Source organism: Dermochelys coriacea, chromosome 4 (assembly GCF_009764565.3).
Source record: "Dermochelys coriacea isolate rDerCor1 chromosome 4, rDerCor1.pri.v4, whole genome shotgun sequence".
Lineage (NCBI taxonomy): Eukaryota > Metazoa > Chordata > Testudines > Dermochelyidae > Dermochelys > Dermochelys coriacea.
The window spans coordinates 66,352,315-66,377,092 of record NC_050071.1 but is presented as its reverse complement, the minus strand read 5'-3'; the positions used below and the strand labels follow the sequence as shown (position 1 = coordinate 66,377,092).

Below are 24,778 nucleotides of genomic sequence, written 5' to 3'. Positions count from 1 at the left end.
TTAGCCTAACTAAAAGAAGGTTGAGGGGAGATATGATTGCTCTCTATAAATATATCAGAGGGATAAATACAGGAGAGGGAGAGGAATTATTTCAGCTCAGCACCAATGTGGACACAAGAACAAATGGGTATAAACTGGCCACCAGGAAGTTTAGACTTGAAATCAGACAAAGGTTTCTAACCATCAGAGGAGTGAAGTTTTGGAATAGCCTTCCAAGGGAAGCAGTGGGGGCAAAAGATCTATCTGGTTTTAAGATTCTACTTGATAAGTTTATGGAGGAGATGGTATGATGGGTTAATGTGATTTTGGTAAGTAATTGATCTTTAAATATTCAGGGTAAATAGGCCTAATCCCCTGAGATGGGATATTAGGTGGATGGGATCTGAGTTACCCAGGAAAGAATTTTCGGTAGTATCTGGCTGGTGAATCTTGCCCATATGCTCAGGGTTTAGCTGATCGCCATATTTGGGGTCGGGAAGGAATTTTCCTCCAGGGCAGATTGGAGAGGCCCTGGAGGTTTTTCGCCTTCCTCTGTAGCATGGGGCATGGTTGACTTGAGGGAAGCTTCTCTGCTCCTTGAAGTCTTTGAACCATGATTTAAGGACTTCAATAACTCAGACATGGGTCAGGTTTTTCATAGGAGTGGGTGGGTGAGATTCTGTGGCCTGCGCTGTGCAGGAGGTCGGACTAGATGATCAGAATGGTCCCTTCTGACCTTAGTATCTATGAATCTATGACGACAGCACCTCCTTTGTCAGCCTTTTTGTTTATGATGTCAGAGTTGTTTCTGAGGCTGTGGATGGCATTGTGTTCTGCACAGCTGAGGTTAAGGGGCAAGTGATGCTGCTTTTCAACTATTTCAGCCTGTGTACATCGGCGGAAGCACTTTATGTAGAAGACCAGTCTGTTGTTTCGACCTTCAGGAGGAGTCACCCAGAATCCTTCTTTTTTGTAGGCTTGGTAGGAAGGTCTCTGTGGGTTAGTATGTTGTTCAGAGGTGTGTTGGAAATATTCCTTGAGTCGGAGACGTTGCAAATAGGATTCTAGGTCACCACAGAACAGTATCAAGTTTGTGGGGGGTGGAGGGGAAGAAGGAGAGGCCCCGAGATAGGACAGATTCTTCTGCTGGGCTAAGAGTATAGTTGGATAGATTAACAATATTACTGGGTGGGTTAAGGGAACCACTGTTGTGGCCCCTTGTGGCATGTAGTAGTTTAGATAGTTAGTGTCCTTTTTTTTTTGTAGAGAAGCGAAGTGTGTGTTGTAAATGGCTTGTCTAGTTTTTGTAAAGAATCCTTCTTTTTTGTAGGCTTGGTAGGAAGGTCTCTGTGGGTTAGTATGTTGTTCAGAGGTGTGTTGGAAATATTCCTTGAGTCGGAGACGTTGCAAATAGGATTCTATGTCACCACAGAACAGTATCAAGTTTGTGGGGGGTGGAGGGGAAGAAGGAGAGGCCCCGAGATAGGACAGATTCTTCTGCTGGGCTAAGAGTATAGTTGGATAGATTAACAATATTACTGGGTGGGTTAAGGGAACCACTGTTGTGGCCCCTTGTGGCATGTAGTAGTTTAGATAGTTAGTGTCCTTTTTTTTTTTTTTTTTGTAGAGAAGCAAAGTGTGTGTTGTAAATGGCTTGTCTAGTTTTTGTATAGTCCAGCCAGGAGGAAGTTTGTGTGAAAGGTTGGTTTTTATGAGAGTATCCAGTTTTGAGAGCTCATTCTTAATCTTTCCCTGTTTGCTGTAGAGGATGTTGATCAGATGGTTCCGCAGTTTCTTTGAGAGTGTTTGGCACAAGCTGTCAGCATAGTCTGTGTGGTGTGTAGATTGTAATGGATTTTTTTTACCTTCAGTCCTTTTGGTACGATGTCCATCTGTTTGCATTTGGAAAGGAAGATGATGTCTATCTGTATCTGTATGAGTTTTTTCATTAAGTTGATAGATTTCCACTCCATACGGCTAAATTCAGTCGCACAGATAGTCCAGATAGTCATAGTAATTAAAAAAAAGTTATTGGATGATTTATCATATGGGCACTATTAATGATGGAGGTTATTAAATTGATAAATTCCCTTCAGGTAGCATTTTCTGTAATGATTAATCCCAACATTTCAGATAAGCCTGAACTTCGAATCCTGGATCCACAATTATCCCCCGCACCAAACTTGAGGGTAGGTTGGATCTATATCTGAATTTTGAGGATCAGTCCTATCTTTATGATTGTCCTCAATCACTACAATTTAAGACCAACTTACACCTAGTCTTCCGGAAAAGCTGAGTCTGGATTTGAATTTTATAGTTTAGATCTTATCACTGGTCTTTACTGAATGATTTTTGCATTGGTGGAAGCTTTACTCAATATATCTGTATGAGAGAACAGTGAAAACGAGAGGACTTAAGTAAGTTCTGTGATATAACAATTTCAAAGAAAATGTATGTAATGTACAGAGCATAAGTTACTACTTTCTGAAATCATCTGTTTGCGTAATATTTTTTCTGTTCAATTTTATCAATTTATTCATGTTGTGGATTTGGAAAGATTTTAATGTTAACATTATTTGTGTGTTTTTGTTTAATATTTGAACAAAATTGTCTTTTTGCATTGACAATATCATTCCCAGTCCTAAATTAAGAATTCCTGTTTAACACAAACTAGTTTTTAATTAAGTGATTTGATAAGTAACTTGCACAGTTGCCTTTTTTTTTTTTTTTTAACTTTCCCTGGATTAGTACATTTCCCTGCCCCACCATTTTTTTTTAGACAAGCTAAATTTTGTTGCCAGGCCCACAAGGTTTTAATCAAGTAATGATTGATAACCATAGTTAAACAGAATATTAACTGAATGATGAATGTAGCATAATTATTTGCTTATGCACAAGATTTTTTTTTCCTAAAGAGGAAGCAAAATTTCCTTTCTCGAAGTCCCAATTGGTTCAGCTCTCTCTCTAGAAGTGTGGCCTTAAGATTAATCTTCTCCTCATGGATACAAATCCAAACACAATGCAGTCATCCTTTGTTTCCCCATTGCTGGTCAGAGCCACATCTTCATGCTGCAAAGATCTCAAGGAATGTACAATGGCTCAAGTTGAGCTTGAAAGGGCAGGAGCAGGCAAGATGACCATATTAATGGGAGGGTAAAATCTGATATGTACCAGAATGCTAGTGTAACCTATATTCTCCACAAGCATTCTGCTACGAAATCATATCTCAAACAACATAGCTGTATCTTTGAAAATAGTTGTGCCATGAACACCTTTGAACATTTTTAGTTTCTTGAAAGTCGCTTGGGAAGGATTATCTTTAGCAAGATGAATCCTGGTTAATTCTCTGAAGAAAACCAACTGAATTTTTTTTTTTCCAATGTGGCTAATTCGATCCTGTTTATTCTTTTTTGTATAAGCCTGATGTGTAATGTGACACAGACTCCTTAGCAAAGGGTTCCTTGTTCTTTGCAAACGACTCACCTCAGACATGACAAACTCACTACATCAAACACATCTCTTACAGGATATTTTTCCATAGAGTAACGTAAAATATCTAAAGAAAGCTCATTAATTGTCAAGACTCATAATCATTCTGACATGTATGAACAGGCAATATTTAAGCAGAAAATGTATTTGTACTGAAAGTATGCTTTATGGATCTGGCATGAAAATTAACCGCCAGGGGATAACATGCCTCAGTGGTGGTCCATTCAAGCAGGAGGGAGTTGTCATTCAACCCTGTTTAGTTGGTGGTGTAATGCAAGGCTCAATTGTTTAGTTTTGCTCAATACCAAGACTTTGACTGGAAAGGCATCTGAGGCAACTGCAAACAACCAAAACTCCTTGGAGGTACAAAAGGAATGTTACAACAATACATGGGTTTACCCTGAATATCAATAGCAACTAAACTAAAAGACTGTTTCAGTATAATGCAGAGGGACGAAAGGTCTCCTGACTCCATTCACTGAGGAAACCCCTTGTGAAGTGGGGATGTATTCATGAATGTTTGGATGCTTGTCCTTTGATGCTTGTCCAGAGTGAACTTGGAGGTAGGGAGGGAACCTACTTTATTAATAAAGTATACAGCCAGGTTTGTGTTGTAAGTATTTATTTGTTTCTGAGATTGCAAGACTGGCATCACCCAAAGGAGAGTGCTCGAGTGGCTGAGAGGCTGATTGTATTAGGGAACTGATATCCAGCCAGGCACATGAAAGATTTCTTCATGTTGCAGGCAGGGGGTAACAAAGTGACTCTCAGTCCTAGGTGCCCCGATAATTGTCATGTGCACTTGCTGCATGAAAGAATTAGTGTGCAAGTTACCTTGTCTGCCTGTTTTTGGTACAAACAGGGCTTTGCAAACTATTGGATGTGAAGTTTACAGTAAAAATGGGAATGCTTTATTACTTCTCCCTTTGAATCCAGCCTATCCTTATATAGTATTGGTATGGAAAAAATGAGGTATTTCCTTAGTGTACTATCTCAAAGTATAGATAATTGTTTGACAGATCAGATCATGTTACACATCTTTCAAATAGTTAACAACCAGAGCACACATTGCTATTGACTATTTGTCCAGTTATGCTATGAACACCTTCTGGATTCCTGTCAATCCTGAGCAACCATCATATCATAGTCACCAACTGTTTTGTAGAGAATGAGTCTGAAACTCCCAACTATCACTATTTTATGTCACCCACACTCTGTTTTAAATACAGATACAAAACTCAAGTATTCCTCTATAGTGAAGGCACCTCTGTGCTTAAGTTCAAAACAGTTTTCCCTAAAAACAAAACTCAAACCAAACACTTAATTTATTCTGTAGTCAGCTACCACTGCTGGGCTCTGTAGTGAACGGAGCTAATCCATGTAGCTGTTTGCCAACCTTGAGGTTTCAGATTGAAATAGCAGTTGAGTAGACCAGAACACCCACCTCACAGAAAGTGCAGCTAGCAAGGGTACAGGGTAGAAACCCAATGACAGTTGTCTATAGAATCACGGAGGGTGAGAAAATGGTGTTATCTTTCCCTCACTTCTCCCACCCCTTCCATGTATGGAAGTCTTAAGAAAAAACATTTCTTAATCGAGAACTAGTGCCAATGAAAGTAAGAGATGTGTCTGAATCAGTGAGAGGGCAAATGTAATTTCACCCCCACATGTCCAGTCAACAGTGGGACCATACTAGTAAGTTACAAGTCATTTCACCTTTCTGTGCTTCCGTTTTCTCATCCATAAAATGACCTCCTTTGTAGAATGCTTTGAGAGCTATGGACGAAAAGAGCTAGGTAGTCGTCCCAGTACAGTACTAGTAATAACAAAATTTGAGCATGAAACTATATTTTAGCTTGCAATATTAATAGTGAATAGTAATATTCTTTATTTTAAACTCTTTTCAAACGTCTGGATTTGGAGTGTAGGGACAACGGCCTCCATGTCCCTTCCCCTCCTATAAATGGAGGTCCAGGATTAGGACTTGTCAGATTCTTTGCATGCCACTTTCCTACCTTTATTCCAGAGGAATTCTTCCTAAGGATCCCTAGATGTGAAGGGTAGAGACAGGATGGAAGAAGGTTCCAGCCAATTCCTGCTTTCTTTCAAAAATCTATTCCAATCACTGCAACACCAAAAGGTTATAAAAATTGGATTGTTTCACCATTCTTCTCTGATCTCATTGTTCCTGGATGCTCTTCAAAACTTTTAATTTTGCAGGCATTCTGTGGAAAGGTCTTAAAAACTGCATGTGGTTTTGGCAGACAGAATTATTTCCAGAATTGTCATTGTATTATAAATAATAAAAAAAATTGTTTCATGGTTACCGTGCAATAGATTTGTATTCTATGTGTAGAAAAGGGTATTATATTCTAATGTTTTTAATTTATTTTGCATTCCTTTCCATTACAAAATGTCATGAGAATTTATCATTGCAAGTTACTGTATCCTGGAAATGCTTTTATTTCAACCTTTCAGAGTAAAATGAACAAAAAAATTAAGCAGAACAGAGAATGTATTACAAGTGTATCCTCATACAAGTCTGATTCTGTTTCATGCTGAAGGTCTACCTCATGAACTTCTAATACAGGAAGTAGCAGACACAGAGTAAAAATGTTATCAACAACTTCCAGCATGTAAAATGTGCAGTAAGTAAATAGAAATGTGATAAGAGGAACTGAGAATCCTGGAGTGTGAGGAATCCTTTGATAAAAAGAGGATTGAGTGGACTGCTGGAGAAAAGGCGAGTATCTGGTGGCGATTGGGGGAAGTGGGCTTTGAGACATAAACAGAAGCATTATAAGGGGGAGGGGAAACCTTATGGTAGAAGGAGTAATGACCGAGTGTAGCTGTGAGATTTTCAACAGGAAAAACAAACTGAATCTTGCCCTGGCAATCAGGGTGGGAGGCCTTGGGGAAAAGATGCAGGTGTAGGGAAGGAAGAAAACTGGTGATAATGATCTGAAAAAGTCAAAGGGAGAGCATGGTACTGAGGAAGGCTACATTGATGAGAGCTCTAACCCTTACAGATCAAGACAGCCAAGGGATATCTAAAGTCAGAGTTCCAGAGCCTCAGCTGGTATAAACTGGTATCACTAGAGCAGATTTTTACCAGCTGTGGATAATAAAATATGTTGGGTAATTGATTCCAATTTTCAACATAAAATATTTCTTGCTTTCAAGGTGGGATGGGTCATCTAATATACTGGGAAGTGGCCTGGGACTCAAGAGACCTGGGTTCAATTACAGATTCAGTGCCACCTGCTTCCTGTGCAAACATGAGCAAGTCACATCCCTTAGTTCTCCATCTGTAAAAATGGAGATAATGAGCTCAAAGGTCAATAAAAATCCTCAGTGATTGTGAGGTACTCAGATATTATGGAGCAGACGGCAAAATAATTTCCTAGATGAACTATTTAACTGAAAGTCTTGCTTTTCATTAGGGAACTTTAAAAACATTTTTATAAAGCATATTTTAGAGTGCTATAGAAAATCAGGTTTTAATGTTAGAATCATAGAATATCAGGGTTGGAAGGGACCTCAGGAGGTCATCTAGTCCAACCCCCTGCTCAAAGCAGGACCAATCCCCAACTAAATCATCCCAGTCAGGGCTTTGTCAAGCCTGACCTTAAAAACTTCTAAGGAAGAAGATTCCACCACCTCCCGAGGTAGCCCATTCCAATGTTTTACCACCCTCCTAGTGAAAAAGTTTTTCCTAATATCCAACCTAAACCTCCCCCACTGCAACTTGAGACCATTATTCCTTGTTCTGTCATCTGCTACCACTGAGAACACTCTAGATCCATCCTCTTTGGAACCCCCTTTCAGGTAGTTGAAAGCAGCTATCAAATCCCCCCTCATTCTTCTTTTCCACAGACTAAACAATCCCAGTTCCCTCAGCCTCTCATAAGTCATGTGTTCCAGTCCTCTAATCATTTTTGTTGCCCTCTGCTGGACTCTTTCCAATTTTTCCACATCCTTCTTGTAGTGTGGGGCCCAAAACTGGACACAGTACTCCAGATGAGGCCTCAATGTCGAATAGAGGGGAACGATCACACCCTCGATCTGCTGGCAATGCCTCTACTTATACATCTCAAAATGCCATTAGCCTTCTTGGCAACAAGGGCACACAGTTGACTCATATCAAGCTTCTCGTCCACTGTAACCCCTAGGTCCTTTTCTGCAGAACTGCTGCCAAGCCATTCGGTCCCTAGTCTGTTGCGGTGCATGGGATTCTTCCGTCCTAAGTGCAGGACTCTGCACTTGTCCTTGTTGAACCTCATCAGATTTCTTTTAGCCCAATCCTCTAATTTGTCTAGGACCCTCTGTATACTATCCCTACCCTCCAGCGTATCTACCTCTCCTCCCAGTTTAGTGTCATCTGCAAACTTGCTGAGGGTGCAATCCACACCATCCTCCAGATCATTTATGAAGATATTGAACAAAACCGGCCCCAGGACCGACCCTTGGGGCACTCCACTTGATACCGGCTGCCAACTAGACATGGATCTATTGATCACTACCCACTGAGCCCGACAATCTAGCCAACTTTCTATCCACCTTATAGACCATTCATCCAGCCCATGCTTCTTTTACTTGCTGGCAAGAATACTGTGGGAGACTGTGTCAAAAGCTTTGCTAAAGTCAAGGAACAACATGTCCACTGCTTTCCCCTCATCCACAGAGCCAGTTATATCATCATAGAAGGCAATTAGATTAGTCAGGCATGACTTGCCCTTGGTGAATCCATGCTGACTGTTCCTGATCACTTTCCTCTCCTCTAAGTGCTTCAGAATTGATTCCTTGAGGACCTGCTCCATGATTTTTCCAGGAACTGTGGTGAGGCTGACTGGCCTGTAGTTCCGAGGATTCTCCTTCTTCCCTTTCTTAAAGATGGGCACTATATTAACCTTTTTCCAGTCATCCGGGACTTCCCCCGATCGCCATGAATTTTCAAAGATAATGGCCAATGGCTCTGCAATCACATCTGCCAACTCCTTTAGCACTCTCCGATGCAGTGCATCTGGCCCCATGGACTTGTGCTCGTTCACCTTTTCAGTCCCGAACCACTTCTTTCTCCACAGAGGGCTGGTCACCTCCTCCCCATGCTGTGCTGCCCAGTGCAGTAGTCTGAGAGCTGTCCTTGTTCGTGAAGACAGAGGCAAAAAAAATCATTGAGTACATTAGCTTTTTCCACATCCTCTGTCACTAGGTTGCCTCTCTCATTCAGTAAGGGGCCCACACTTTCCTTGACTTTCTTCTTCTTGCTAACATACCTGAAGAAACCCTTTTTGTTACTCTTAACGGCTCTTACTAGCTGCAACTCCTGCAACAGAATGTTCTGTTCTCTCTGTTCAAAACAATAACATTCAGATTTTTAAAAAGTTAGAGACCTTCTCCCTCATGAGTCTTTAGTTTTTTGACTTCTCTTATGTATCTGTCAGATGATCTTTAACAAATTATTTCATTGTCCTTATTCTCACTTCACTTTCAGTAAAGTGGGAAGTTAATCAAGAGACCTTCTCTGTTTTAACAAGGGAAATTCCATTTGTAGTTGATGCTATCATAAACATACATAGCTCTTATATATTTATCATTTTATTTATTTATTTTCTACACTGGTGCTTGAAAGAATTTACAAAGAGAGATTCCTTGCCCAGATCTTATAAGTAAAATTTCAGAAATCCAGATGGGAACTTTTTTTCCCCTCAAGTTTAATGGAAGGTAATTGATTGTCTTTTAGACAAGTGGCCATATCCTCATTAGGTGTAAATCAGTGGAGCTCCATAGCCTTCAGTAAATCTCTGCTTATTTATACCAGCTGAATATCTGGCCCTGAATTTCTTTACTTGCAGAAAATCGAACTCTTAGCTGCAGAAAGTACTTCAGTTAGTGGGATACGTTCAGTTTCCACACCCAGTTGCTCTTTAGTCTTTACTGAATCTGGATCTGATTGGAAGCCCACTGAAGACAATGGGAATCCAATTTTCCATTGGGCAAGTATACCAGTTAATTCTGTTGGGCGGGGGGGTGGGGGGTTGGTTTATGCTGCAGATACATCTATTAAGATCTGGACTGAGACCACAGATTCAATTAGCATAAGCCATTAAACAGTGTTAAGAAAATATCCAGTTTAACATGCTCTACAGAATAGTTTTCCCTGATCATATCTGTGATGAAGCAAAAGCAGATCTCTGTATTACTTCTAAACAAATATTGCAGCAAATTGTTCTAAAATTTACAAAGAATCAGTTGCGGTAAACTTAATGTCTATTGATGTACAACAATTCTGGGAGAATGACTAATTCTTCAATTGGTTGGAAGTTCTGGAAATCAAAAAGTTAAAAATTCCAAAAGCTTTTGACAAATGTAAAATGAAATTTGTTAGCTTTTGTTGTTGCCCAAAATATTTAATTCAGCCTGGGCTAGTTTTTACATGTTTGCTGAAAGATGAACTGGGGTTTCACTGGGCAAGAGACAGAGCATTAGAACAACTCTCTATCTCAGAGGTTAGAGCATGAATCTGGAACATAGGAGACCTAAACTCTAGTCACTGCTCCATGACTACGTATACAAAGTTGAACCACTTCAGCGGTGGAGAGTGAGACCTACCCCAGAATGTCTCAAAGCGCAATGGTTAAGACACTCACTGAGAGCTCAAACCCCCATTCAACCCCCTTCTCTACATCTGCTAGAATGGGGAATTAAACCTGGGTCTTCTACATCCCAGCTGAATGCCCTGGCCAATGGGTTGTAAGGGCATCATCACTGGCAAATAGCTATTTGTCTGGAAAATTTTGCCCATCTCTAGAATAGTTTATTTCTCTGTGGTTTTTATATCACACAAAGTATTAATGGATATGAAAAATAAGAAATCACTGTCTGATTTGGTTAAAATATAAATAAAGCATCACTACTTATGTATAAGTACAGGTAGAAAGTTGACTGACTTTATTCTTTGCATGTTGAAAATATGCTCTTTTATGGAATACTGCAAATAAAGGTTTAAAATTATGACCTAAATAATCCTATTTTGGTATTAAACCCAGAATAGGAGTTAAGATTTATTTGAATTCATACATGGCAGTATAACTGAAAACACATTTGTGCTTCATCTATGCAAAAGTATTTTTGTACCTGTTTATCAATTATAGGGAACAGTTCATTCATCATTACAAATGTAATGTGAAGCTCTTTGAAACTCACCGGGGTAGAATTATATAATAAATCCCACAAACAATGATTTTTCTCATTGTTTTCTAACCTATTTACATTCCCTTTCTATAATCCTATTTTAAATCTATTTTTGTCTCATTATATCTGGAATCCACTCTGGGGATGGCATAAGCTATATTTTGCAATATAAATTTTGAGAGCTGGCCAGAAAAGCAGAATTTTTCCTGTGAAGATTTCTCTAAGTTTTTTCCTGTTGGGAAATTCTGGTTTTCCAATGGGAAATCTCAAAACTGTGAAAGTAAATAACTTCCCACCCATCTTACAGTTTCCCAACATTTTCAAGTTTGCTAAAACCCTATTTTCTGATCAAAAGGAAAACTAAGGGAAATTTTTAATCAGCTCTATAAACTTTGTAACAGTGCACTTTTTTCATAGAATATTAACTTCCTAAATAGAAGTGTATTCCAAAAGTATTTTCAGAACACATCATGAGTTTGCTTGTTTTACTCTACAAAATCCCTTTATCACACAAAGTATTAATGGATATGAAAAATAAGAAATCACTGTCTGATTTGGTTAAAATATAAATAAAGCATCACTACTTATGTATAAGTACAGGTAGAAAGTTGACTGACTTTATTCTTTGCATGTTGAAAATATGCTCTTTTATGGAATACTGCAAATAAAGGTTTAAAATTATGACCTAAATAATCCTATTTTGGTATTAAACCCAGAATAGGAGTTAAGATTTATTTGAATTCATACATGGCAGTATAACTGAAAACACATTTGTGCTTCATCTATGCAAAAGTATTTTTGTACCTGTTTATCAATTATAGGGAACAGTTCATTCATCATTACAAATGTAATGTGAAGCTCTTTGAAACTCACCGGGGTAGAATTATATAATAAATCCCACAAACAATGATTTTTCTCATTGTTTTCTAACCTATTTACATTCCCTTTCTATAATCCTATTTTAAATCTATTTTTGTCTCATTATATCTGGAATCCACTCTGGGGATGGCATAAGCTATATTTTGCAATATAAATTTTGAGAGCTGGCCAGAAAAGCAGAATTTTTCCTGTGAAGATTTCTCTAAGTTTTTTCCTGTTGGGAAATTCTGGTTTTCCAATGGGAAATCTCAAAACTGTGAAAGTAAATAACTTCCCACCCATCTTACAGTTTCCCAACATTTTCAAGTTTGCTAAAACCCTATTTTCTGATCAAAAGGAAAACTAAGGGAAATTTTTAATCAGCTCTATAAACTTTGTAACAGTGCACTTTTTTCATAGAATATTAACTTCCTAAATAGAAGTGTATTCCAAAAGTATTTTCAGAACACATCATGAGTTTGCTTGTTTTACTCTACAAAATCCCTTTTGGTTTGTGAAAACAGATAAGCTTCAAACTTATCAAAGCAGTTCAGGCAACAAAGGCAGCATGCTTTCGGATGATATTTCAGGTATTCCTCTGTCGTTCTTGTGCAAAGGGCCTATCTAATACTTTTATGACTTATGCTGTTAGCTATGGCTATTAGCTATGCTACCGTGGAGTGTAGGTTCACTCATTTTCTTCAAATATGGAAAAAGCAAAGAATTCACCAAAGGCCATAACATCTCATTCAGTATATGGGGTTTGTTTTTGTCCCAAAAGTATGGTTTCCAGTTTCTAATCATACCCTTGCTTAGGCTGAAATTTATTTTTGATGTTTTTTGATGGAAGTGTATGACCTTGGTATTAAAAAGTTGAAAACCATTGCTATAAGAGAATAAATACTTTATATGGGCACATCCATCTATACTTGAAAGTAAATGGCTGAAGTCTAAGAAATTATATCTCATCAAAGGTAATTATTAGGTCTGGGAGTGAGCAAAATCTGCTAAATGAGTGGTTGATAGCAATTGAAGTAGAAAAGTGTAGAATGTGGAACAAGCATTCATCAAAGATATAAGCCTTGGAAAAGCTGGCAAAGTGTTTTAGAAGTCACTTAAATCTTGATAACTCTTCTATGGTGCTTTGGTAAGAAAGATACCTTGAAAGTGTGGTTTTAAAAAAAAATTATAGGAATGCCCAAAGTATTCTATTGTCTCTCACTTAAAGGCAAAAATCCTGACAGTCACTTACATTTTTGTGCTATATTAGCCTTGGAAAAGCTGGCAAAGTGTTTTAGAAGTCACTTAAATCTTGATAACTCTTCTATGGTGCTTTGGTAAGAAAGATACCTTGAAAGTGTGGTTTTAAAAAAAAATTATAGGAATGCCCAAAGTATTCTATTGTCTCTCACTTAAAGGCAAAAATCCTGACAGTCACTTACATTTTTGTGCTATATTAGCATTCTGGTAAATTATAGGGTAAAGTCAGAAAAATATCATCCTTCAATTTTTAGGATGTGCATTTTCATTGACTGTATTGTGCAACTCTTTTGGCTGTTTATGGAGGTTGTGTGTCCCATCCACTGTTAATGACACTAAATATGCATACATGTTTGACTTTATATTAAAAAATGCAGTTTAAATGAAAATGGCTGAGGTTGCATTGGCAGATTTCTTGAAGGAGATTTTAATAGAACCCCTTCTATATTACTACTTTCTATGGAATTGTTCCTCTCACCCCTCCTCCCCCGCTTCCCTCTGAGCTGGATGGGCACCCTGCAATCCAAGCTGAGTAAGGGGCAATACACAACTCTACTGCCCCAGGGACACAGCATGGACTGAATTATGGCTATAGGCTTTCCTCTTGCTCCCTCTGGGTTCTTCCATGTCCCCATTCATGCCCACTTACTCTTTGCCCACCTACACAGGTGAGGGGGATAGCAGCCTGGTGACAATTGCTGTTCCTCCCACATAGGGTCTGGCAATGTGGCTACTCCACATATGAGTATAAGAAGACTACTTACAACTCTCGCTCTCGTACATGGGCACACAGCCATGTTCCCGGGATGATCCCACCCAATGCTAAAGAGTGGTGTTAAACAAATAATTAACATTGCTGGGGAGGACATGACTTCCAGCTCCTCTTTGGGAATGTTATTTGTACTGCCAAAGTCTGGCTGACTGATTTTTTTATTTATGAAGGACGTGAGGAAGGAAAAATTTCCTGTGTGCCCTTTGCAAAGTCCATTGACAAGTGAGAGTGTGGAATTTATCTGTAGCCATATTGGTTAAGGTGATGGAGGATGAAACTGAGCAGGCAGATTTTCATTTCTTGATTTATTTATTATGAATTTGGGAACTGTGGGGGTTGGTTAGAGTTCAGCAGGAAATGTTTTTTTCATCCCAGAAGAATTTTCAAAATTAAAAATATCTTGCAGGCCCAAATTGGGACACAGTCAAAATCTCAAAGTTTTGCAAACTGAAAATCCCAACATTTTGGAGTGTCATTTGAAATGTTAGATTTTGATTTGGAACTTTTATAAACTTTTTTACTGTAAACTAACTTAAATTTCTAAACAAGTCATTTTGAACCAAAAAACTGAACCGTATCATTTTGAGAATAACCAAATGGGGCATTTTGACAATACTGAAAATTTCAAAATAGAAAACTTGTTAAATCCCTTCCCATGAACATGATTTTGACAAATCCAACATTTACTAACTAACACCCTCCACCCCCTTTTTTTTTTCAAATTCCCAACCATTCAAAAAAATTTTCCCCCAACTTTAGCTTGTTCTACCTGCGCTGAAGGGCACAAAAGTGTTCACTACTATTGTTACACATGCTAGCTAAATTCAAGATAGCTTAGATAGGCTAGTCCAAACACAGCTTTTGTTGTATAGCCATACCCTGGAGTCATGTCTACACTAGTGAGCTTGCAACAGGACAGCTGTACAGATGCAGCTGTCCTGGTGTGTGATCTCTTGTGTAGCTGCTCTATGCCGGCAGGGGAGAGTTCTCCCATTGACAAAATAAAACCACCTTAATGAGCACTGGTAATGATGTTGGCAGGAGAAGCTCTTCCACTGGCATAGTGCTGTGCACGCTACCACTTATGTTGAGAAAAAGTATGTCACTCAGAGGTGTGACAAAAACACCCCCCCCCCGGGGGGATATAAGTTTTGTCGACATAAGTGGTAATGTAGACATGGTCTGAGTCTCAATGCTCTTGTGAAGAACTAAATCTACCACAGATTGCATCAAAGGAACAAAGAACCCTGGTGTGATGCAAATGATCTGAACAGCGGCTGAGTGTTGAATTACAACAATTCTATAAGCAGCTGAATAGACTCTTCTCCTCTGAGAAAATAGTATTTAAACTGCAACTAAAATTTCTGTTTCAGAGTAGCAGCCATGTTAGTCTGTATTCGCAAAAAGAAAAGGAGTACTTGTGGCACCTTAGAGACTAACAAATTTATTAGAGCATAAGCTTTCGTGAGCTACAGCTCACTTCATCGGATGCATTTGGTGGAAAAAACAGAGGAGAGATTTATATACACACACACAGAGAACATGAAACAATGGGTTTCTGTGTAATAGTCCCTATGAGGAAAAAAAACCTTGATGGCTGCAAGTTTGGTAATTAACCAATAAGTGATAATTTAAGGTTACTGAACATTTTTTCTAACTTTTTTTTTTATGGTATACACTCAAAACTCCGCTGTCTCCAATCAAATGAAAACACTCGAAGATGCAAAGGACCACAGTTAAACTTATTACCAAGTCATAAAAAAAGTATAGAATGTTGTCCCTAAATAACAAGGATATTTTCCACAATGTTTTGCAGAAATGTGGAAATTGCCAAATATTTGTATATAGTTATTTACTATGAGCTGGATTCTGTAAACACACTGAATAATTTTATGCACATGAGTAATCCCTTTAAATTCAGGATTAGGAACTAAGACTTTATCTCTTCAGTCTGTTGGAGTATGTTGAACACTATGTACAGTTCAATGAGTGGTTCTATAAAGATGGTTATATCTGAATGATGGGACACACTGTCTTGGAAAGCAGTGACTCAAAGAAGGATTTAGGGGTCATCCTAGATAAGCATCTCAACATGAGCAATTATGCCAGAATCTGGCAAAAAGGGCTGTTGTGAACTTGAATGTAGAAGTCATTTTACCTCAGTATACCACATTGGTAAAATAGCTACTAAAATTCTGTGTCTTATAATGTCCACACTTCAAAAAGGATTTGGAAATGCTGGAGAAAGTTCAAAGGATGGATACAAAAATGATCCAGGGACTGGAAAACAAGTCTTACAATATAAGGTGTAACAGGCCTGTCTTATTAAAGAAAAGCTGGAGAAATGACTGGTCACTGTGTATACACCCTTAGACATGGGGGGAAAAATTTGTAGTGAGGGGCATTTCAACCCTGTTGTTGAAGACATAACAAGTTCCAGGAGCTAGATACTGAAGTTAGACAAACTCAATCTTGAAATTAGACACAATATCCTAGCTGTCTAGATCATTAAACATTGGAACATCACACCCGAGGTGGTGATGGACTCACCATTTATTGGAGTTTGAAAACAAGATTAGAGATCTTTTTAAAAGCATATCTTCAGGAAGAAACTTCATGGCCCCTGTGTGCAGGGGATTGAACTGGATGGTCATGATGGTCCTGTCTGTTCTTGGAGCCTGTAAATCAGCAGATCCCCTGTTCATCTCCCCCTTTTTTTTATGGGTCCTGGAGAGAACAGGACTGCCTATATTGCTCTCAACATTATCTGAACACTTGCACATCTGCTTTAAACCAATTACTGGAATCAAATCTCATTCTTCATGGCTTCAGCCATGGGATTTCCCCCCCAAAGCACAATTGACTAAATTTACTCTGTTCGAGGCGGGGGGAGGGGGTGTTTGGTTTTTTGGATGTGGGGTTTTTTTTGGCCTTCTTCTGAAGCATCAGAGATTGGCTACTGCTGGAGGTGGATCAATGCTCTGAGATGCTACAGAGAATCCTTTCTGGTTTTCTGCCTGGTGTCCTGCTCGCATGCTCACAGATCTATACTAATCTTCAGATTCGTAGTTGGGAAAGAATTTATGTTCCATTCTGACCTGAGGGAATCTTTGTTTTTTACCGCCTTCTGCAGCCTGTGGTAGGGTTTGCATGCTAGGATCTTCTGGACACATCTTGCTTAATCATTTCCCTCACATTGTAGGCTCCTGAGCATTGGTGCCAACTTGATCTCTGGTTTTCTATCTGTGGTGCACAGTTTAGTTTCCTGAGGATTGAAATGTTTTGGTCTAAAATCTTTGGGCTTAATATAGGGGTACCTGAGTGAAATTTAATGGCCTGTGATATACAGGAGATAAGATTGATGATCTATTGGTCTCCTCTGGCCTTAAGTTCTATGAAACACTACTAACGAATAAATAATGAATGGTATTGTTTATACTGACTATAAAGAGATCTTTGCTTTAATCTCAGGAAGGCAATTATGCTTTTCTAGTATGGCGAAAAAAGACAGAAAATTATAGTCAACAGGTTGACACAGTGTCCACGTAACAATGTTTGTACAGTGCTCTGAAGATGAAAAGACTTGAACAAGTGTTAAACATTATCAAGTATTAAAGATCAAATAAGGTATTTTCTAAAGTGATTCCTAACTGAATCCCATTAGTTAATTTCCATAATAATAATAATTAGGATGATGACTCATGGAATGCCCACTAGACACTGATATTTTCAGATTCTTTGTGAATTGATTGGCTTACATAAAATGAAAATAGTTCTTTTAGAAAAAAGTAACATTATTTAGAGCCTACTTTTCCAGGGTTAACTAGCAACTGATCAGCTTTTTCTGTACAGTACTTTGTTGAAATGTCCATTATATAATGAGGAAGAGGGAATAAGGAAGCAGATGTTTATGGAGGAAAATAACGGAAGTTTAAAGCTCATTCTTGAAGCCCTATCTAATTAAACCTATCAATGTTTGTTCAGGCCCTATGACTGTTCATATTTATGGTCATTTGCAATTAAATGTAGACTTGCTTAGCTGATTTTTTTTTTCTTGGCAGCAAAAGCATAAAATTATGTCTTACCATTAAGAAGGTTGTATATTCCCAAGGCTAGTATGGATCTTTTAAATATTTTGTTTCATTAGAAGTAGGAGTCTCTGTTAGAGTTTAAATTGCTTAAAGCTCAAACGAAAAGTATATCGTACAAATTGTTTTAGCTACATTACTTACTGAAAGCCAGTTAAGACCAAAATTCTATCCTTTCATTATGTGTAAGGAGAGTAAGAGCTACTGGTCTAATGATCTGAAAACAGGACTAGGATCCTGAGATTTGTCAGTGCCAGGGAAGAGGTGGGGAGGATTCCAAGGGGTCAACCTCTTCTTCCCTGCTCCACATGCTCCAGCATATATAGTCCCAGGCTATGCCAGGCAAGCATTATTGGTGATACTAGCATCTCCACTGTGTGCAATGATAGGTGAGCAAAGAAGCAGACATTGCACCCTCTTCAAAGATGGTACTTTTCAGAGTGCTCAGTATCACTCTGTCTCCTTTAGGCACAATGCCTTTTGGAGCTGCCATTGCACCGCCTCATGGGGCCTCCCAATGTAAAAGTGTGCTGTAAATATGTGCTGTAAAAGTTCAGTTAAATCTGTAAGTATTATCTACTTTATTAAATTTGGATAGTGGTGGGATTCAGGTAAGGTGACCAGATGTCCCAATTTTATAGGGACAGTCCTGATATTCAGGGCTTTTCCTTATAAAGGTGCCTATTACTCCCCCCCACCCCCCGTCATCCTGATTTTTCACACTTGCTATTTGGTCACCCTAGAATCAGGATTTTTCTTATTTGTGGCCTGTCTGGACAAGAGAACCCATCTCTACTCTTCTCATTTCCCTTACTCAAATCCCCTTGTCATTTTCCCTCATGTGCCATTCTTCCCACCTGCCTTCTCTCACGTGACACAAGAAGAAAGTTGGAGAGTCCAAGATTTATTTCATGGGCAGTTGAAGGGGTGTTAAAATGTATTTATAATTTTTGGTTTTTTTACCTTCAGTCCTTTTAAATTTGAAAGAGAATAATTTGATAGAATTAGTTACATGAAAATGCTTGTGGTTTATTGTACTGTACCTTTCAGATGTGTTTTTCACAGAATGGAAACCTTATGTGCCTGGTCTAAAGCGCAATACAATCTACTCAGTGATTTTCATTAGGGTTGGCATCAGGCAGTACATTTTTAACTGAAGTAGAATGGTTGCTTATTTTAAAATTGTACGGAAACACTTAGTTTTACCACTCATCAATTTTTCTTAGTAATTTATAGTAGTAAACAAGAACAAACAGAAAAATGAGTTAGCACCAGGTATTCACTACCGCTTCCAGAGTGGCATTTGGCATCACAGCCCTTGTCAGCTTACTCAGCTCCACTCATTGACATGACATGTGATTGGACATTTGTTAGATGTAGGAAAAGACAGGATTCTGAAAATAAAGCAAATGCATTTTTATGACTTAAAGTGAAGGAAGTATATGAAAACCAAATATATTTACTAAGTAAATTGCACTTTCCACAATCTTTTTTTAATTTTTTTTATTTTATTTTTTTTGCTACCTGCATCCCTCCAGTACACACAGAATCTTCCTTTTGTCCTCCAACTCTTTGACTTTTTTACCTTCCTGAAGCAAACTGCCTCTGTTCCTGCATCAGGCATTCTCAGGTATCTTCCTATCCTGGGTCTCCTACTAGCCATTGCACCTATGCTTGGACTGTCCTTAATCATAGAAATCTTCTTTTCTCTCTTCTTTTCCTTTAGGCACTGGCATTTTATATATGCTGATGCTCGGTCTATATATATTTTGCCTTTCCTCTTCCTCTCTTCACTTTTTTCTTTATTACTTAGTCCATCTTTGAACCACCATTGGCTAGGCTACACTGCCTACCATACTCAAAACTGCTTGCTTTAATACTCCTCTCTCTTCCTCCCTTGATGCTGCCTCAGTACATTAAACATCCTGTATAACTGAACAGCTGCAAAGCACTACCCACTCAGCACATGCTTTATGTAAGGTTGTAGTAGGGAGCATAGTGTGTGGAGAAACTGTGCAGCAGCAACTCACGTCTGCTGTTTACCTCCTAGAAAGCAAAACCTCCCCTCTGCAGGTGTACCATATACAGAGCCTATATAGTGATATCACAGTGTAAACCATGAAGATTCATTATCTCAGCAAGGCCAATAGCTTCATGGAAACCCATAGAAAGTGCAGACAATACCTCAGGAAGCCAAGAGAGTGCTGCAATCTAGTAGGTTTAAGGAAATGTCCCAAAGCCAGATGTTAGGCAGATCTGCTCTTGAATTCTGATCCAAGTCTCTCGTTGGCCTTATGCGAGTCACTTTAGTCTGGTCTTACACTACAAATTTACTTAAATAAACACCCCTGAGCAATGTAGTTGTATCGACCTAACCCTCTGCTGTAGACAGCGCTCTGCCTGTGGGAGAGTTTACCTGTCAATATAGCTACTACCTCTTGGGGAGGTGAATTAACTATGCCAGCAGGAGAAGTTCTCCCTTCAGCATAGAGCATCTTCATTAAAACCCTACAGTGGTGCAGCTGCACTGATATAGCATTTTAAGTAGAGGCTAAGGGCTGGTCTACATCTTGGTGGCAGAGAGCTCCTTGATGCAGGAGACAGTGTCAAGAATGGTGTTATTAGGGAACTGGTTCTGTCTACCTGATTCTAATTTATACCACTGGTTTGTGGACCCTACACTTGTGGAAAGTAGGCAAAACAGAGCACCACCACATTCCTTCCTGCCTGTGTGACAGTAATTATGTCAGGAGAACTGGGGAAGAGGTTCACGGCTTATCAGCAGTAACTTAGGCAGGCATTTAGGCCTACTGGTGCTCCCCCAGGTTTTCTGATAAGGAGAAAAGAGACAGTCCACTGTTTCCTCTTTTCAGTGAGGGCAAAGAAGAGGTGGCTGGTAAAGAAAGGACAGGCTGTAGGTAGAGAAAGGAGTAGCGGGGTGTAGGGGGGGAAGAGAGAAGCAGGTGAGCCAAGAGGCAGTTGTCAGGACTATATAAGTAGCCATTGGAGTCAGGGGATACTAATTCCTGTTATGTGACAACTATTAACATTTTGGAACCCTGGTCCACATCAAGTGAGCAGAGCCAGGAAGGTAAAGATCACTTGGCCTTTTATTGGCACTCCTATGTGTCACACTCATGTATTACAGGGTCATCAGTACTTGAACATGGGGAGAAGAGCAAAAGAGAGAGATAAGGAGGAGAAGCTCATTGAATCCCATCTGAAAAAGAGGGAAAAAATGGAGATGAAGAGAAATGGGCAGATGGAAAGCAAATTTGGGTGGGAAAAAATACAAAAGACTGAAAAAAGAGAATATTTTGGTGATAAAAGGAAAGACAAAGGAATAAAGAAATGGAAAAAATGTGGATAAGGAAGAAATGTTGCCTAAGACAAGTAAATTTAATGAATGTGTTTAAAGTTCCTACATCTCATGTGTTTCTTTCCAGGCTAGTTGTGGTCCTGATGCTGCTCCCAGTGAAGTCAGTGGGAATATACTGCAGGATTGGGCCCTGAATTAGACACCAATAAAAATATGTACCTCATTGTAGGAAGGCCGTCTTAACACATACCTATTAAGTAATCAAAGTCATTGTAGTATGATGTGTTACTACAGCTGTAGGACATTAGATAGGTCTGTTCAATATCTTCATCAATGATTTAGCTAGTGGCATAGAGAGTACACTTATCAAGTTTGAGGACGATATCAAGCTGGGAGGGGTTGCAAGTGCTTTGAAGGATAGGATTATAATTCAAAATGATCTGAAGAAATTGTCTGAAGTCAATAGGATGAAATTCAATAAGAACATATGCAAAGTACTCCACTTATGAAGGAACAATCAGTTGCACACATACAAAATGGGAAAAGACTGCCAAGAAGGAGTACTGCGGAAAGGGATGGGGGGGGTCATAGTAGACCACAACCTAAATATGGTCAACAGTTTCTCCAGTTGAGCAGTCTGCATGGAAGTTAAGGGTTAAATGCCAAGCAAGAACATTTTAACCAGGAGATTGCTTTCACTTTCTGGGAAGTGAGTGGTGAGTTGGAAGTTTTGGGATTGAAGAGCAGAAAACCACAGCCCCAATGGGTTGTAGAATGGCTTTGGCAGACTCTCCAGACCATAGTCTGGCAACCCACACTTAAGCTGCATCCACACTGAAAAGTGACTTGACCAGCAGGACTCAAGCTCTGACTCAATCCTCTAGCTGGGTCCATGGATCCAAGCCCAGAAGAGTTCCTGGACTGAGACTAATCTTGGTGTGGAAGGGGAGTGAGCTTGAGCTTAAACGTGAGTCAGAGTTTGGGCTTTGTATGCTGTGTAGACATAAAATGTTGTCACACAGGGTAGCAGGTCATGTTAATCAGTCAAATGTGAAACTATTACCATAGCACTATGCCCTAAGATTATAGAATCATAGAACTGGAAAGTATTTTGAGAGGTCATCTAGTCCAGTCCCCTGCACTCATGGCAGGACGAAGTATTATCTAGACCAGCGGTTCTCAAACTTCATTGCACCATGACCCCTCTTTTGAGAACAAAAATTACTACGTGACTCCAGGAAGGGGGACCGAAGACCAAGTCCCACTACCTTGGGCTGGGGGGGCCAAAGCTGAAGCCCAAGGGCTTCTGCCCTGAGCAGAGGGCATGTAACCTTAGCCCTGGGTGGTGTGGCTTGGGCTTGGGATTCAATCTTGCTGGAGCCCAGGGCCAACACCAGCCTTGGCAACCCCCTTAAAATGGGGTCCCGATCCACAGTTTGGGAACCCCTGATCTAGACCATCCCTGACAGGTGTTTATCTAACCTGCTCTTAAAAATCTCCAGTGATGGAGATTCCCAACCTCACAAGTATTAGCATGGATAGCACTCAGAAGAAATCCTGCATCATGTGTGCTGCTAGCTGGCTAGAGGAACGCAGCTGGATTCTACTTAGCCACTAGTGTGAGGCAAGCAAGACATTTGGCTTCATTTCTTGTACTCTTGCTGCTGCTGTCTACACAACTATATCTGAGTAGCTGGCAGCATTAGTGATTGACTGGACAGAAGAACAAGGCAGAGAGTGAATCAAGCAGCTGACGACAGAATACTGCAAAGTCAAGGATGCTGGTGGTACCTCTGGGAACTCCCAATCTCCATGCCTCTTTTATGAGGAATTAAACTGGGTTCTGGGAACTGTAGTAAGCACTGAGCCCACAATGTGCATGATGAGCTGCTTAGTGGGGATAGCACCCTTATAACTTTCCCCATCCCAGGCACAGCCAGAGGAGACCCAGCTACCTAATGAAAAGTAAGAAGTGACCTGGTGCTGAGATTGATAACCAATGACATTATGCCAACACAGCAGCTATAGCACATCTTCAGTCTGTACTGGGAGGTGGTGTTTGGGTGTTCTGGAGAGCAGCCTGCTGGGGAACCAACATGAGAGCAAGTGTTGGAGCCTGGTAAGTTTCTGCTGTAGGGTTTTGTTTATTATAAATACATGGATGAGAGGGATTTCCATCTTAGGAGCCTGTTCAATTAATACAAGTCAGGGATTTGGTGTGCTTCTGTTCAGGGCAGAATCCATGCCAGTCTCCAAATACTCCCTTCCCTGGATGTCCTCCTTAGTATACACAGATGGCTGTCCTTCACTGGCCTGAACAGATGTTCACACTTCCACTCGGGAACCTCCAGAATATCAGTGTTCCCCTGAGCTTGCCCTGGCTGACAGAATTGAAAAACCATAGCTAGTAACTAGACCACTCATAAGCCTTGCAGCCTGCGCTGGAGAGAATGAAGGAGATAAAGAAATAATTTCAATTGAATTTTGTATGTGTACCTTAAAACAATGTGTGGTGGTCTTCTGTGCTGCTCCGAAGGATATCTGAATTGATCTGTATTATAGTGTGAATAAAATACAGCCCACTGACTAAAAAGTATTATTTTTTCCTTTAAATTAGTGCAACGTCTTTCATAGAGTGGGAAACATAATCTTTTTTCACGATCAGATGATAATGTGCTCCCTCTTTCTCATTTCAAGGCTCTTCCACCTCCACAGGGCAAACACCTGGCACCAGGAGCTTGGGCATGAGGACCAACCTAATGCAAGCAAGCAAAAAACAGCTCTGAGAGGAGCTGCTGGGAGACCTGCTAGATAAAATGAATGCCAGAGTTCCAGAAGGACCAAAGGAAGTATGAAAAAGACAAGGACCTAAGGAAGGTGGAAAGAGGCAGAGGCTGCTCGGTGTGAGGAGAAATTGGTGGACAGGTTTGTTGAATGTCACTGCAGGTTGAGGAAGAAAGAGCACAATAGAAGGAGTTGTTTGAGTGATTACTTGTGCTCATGGCTACCAGACTGCAGGTTCCAGTGCCACCTTTAGCACCTGCTCCTTCCTACTTCCTGTGTTCCCTCTTCACTATTTTGCCCTGAAGATCACGCAGCCTTTGGAAAATTCAGGAAATGGCTGGACCACATCAGATGCAATTACTAGCACATGGCATGGACAAATGTACCCTGTGCATTCATCTACTCCAGTCCAGTCAAGGGCCCCATGTCAAAAATGCACCAAAAAGGCCAGAGTGAGAAGGGATATCTAGGAAATAACAGGACATGCCATTAGGGAACATGGACCTTTGAATATTTTGGCACTGAGTTTATTTATTGTGCAGTATGTTTTGATGTCATCTGGTCTGCCTTTCTAGTTCTTGCATTATTTTACATACCAAAGTGTTGAATTTGCACACAAGTCTATAATAGCAGGGTTTATTATACATAATGTTAAGTGCCACAGATTTTAATAAATCACATGCCTATTCTCAGTAACTTTCATAATAAAAAGTTTACAAATTGTCATCACAGAAACTTATAAACTCAGTTGCAGTACATGGCTGGTATTGATAAAATGCAGAACACACCTCCATTCACTTCATGGAAGTGTTTACAGAATTAAAAGTCCATAATCCCAACATACTTAATAAACATCCCACAGCTGTCCTCAATAATATTTCATGTTCTTTCATGTATGGGACAATACAGACCCATTAAATGGGTGCACAAAGCATTCCTAACTTCCATTGCTATATGTAATAGTTCAAAAATTTAGCACTGTCTTGAGTCTGTTTTGATGAAAAGATTCCCCCTTTTCCTCACAGACATTGTGCA

At 39.6% G+C, this 24,778-nt stretch overlaps 1 long non-coding RNA gene across 1 annotated transcript in view; it reads left to right on the top strand.

Moving 5' to 3' along the window:
• The window catches only part of LOC122459861, a 70,039-nt gene extending 45,582 nt beyond the window's left edge, over positions 1–24,457 (top strand). Inside the window, exons 2-3 of the long non-coding RNA XR_006280811.1 lie at positions 22,890–23,078; positions 23,657–24,457. This is a non-coding gene — a long non-coding RNA (uncharacterized LOC122459861). The remainder of the gene's footprint in view (positions 1–22,889; positions 23,079–23,656) is intronic.
• Positions 24,458–24,778: the final 321 nt, after the last annotated feature.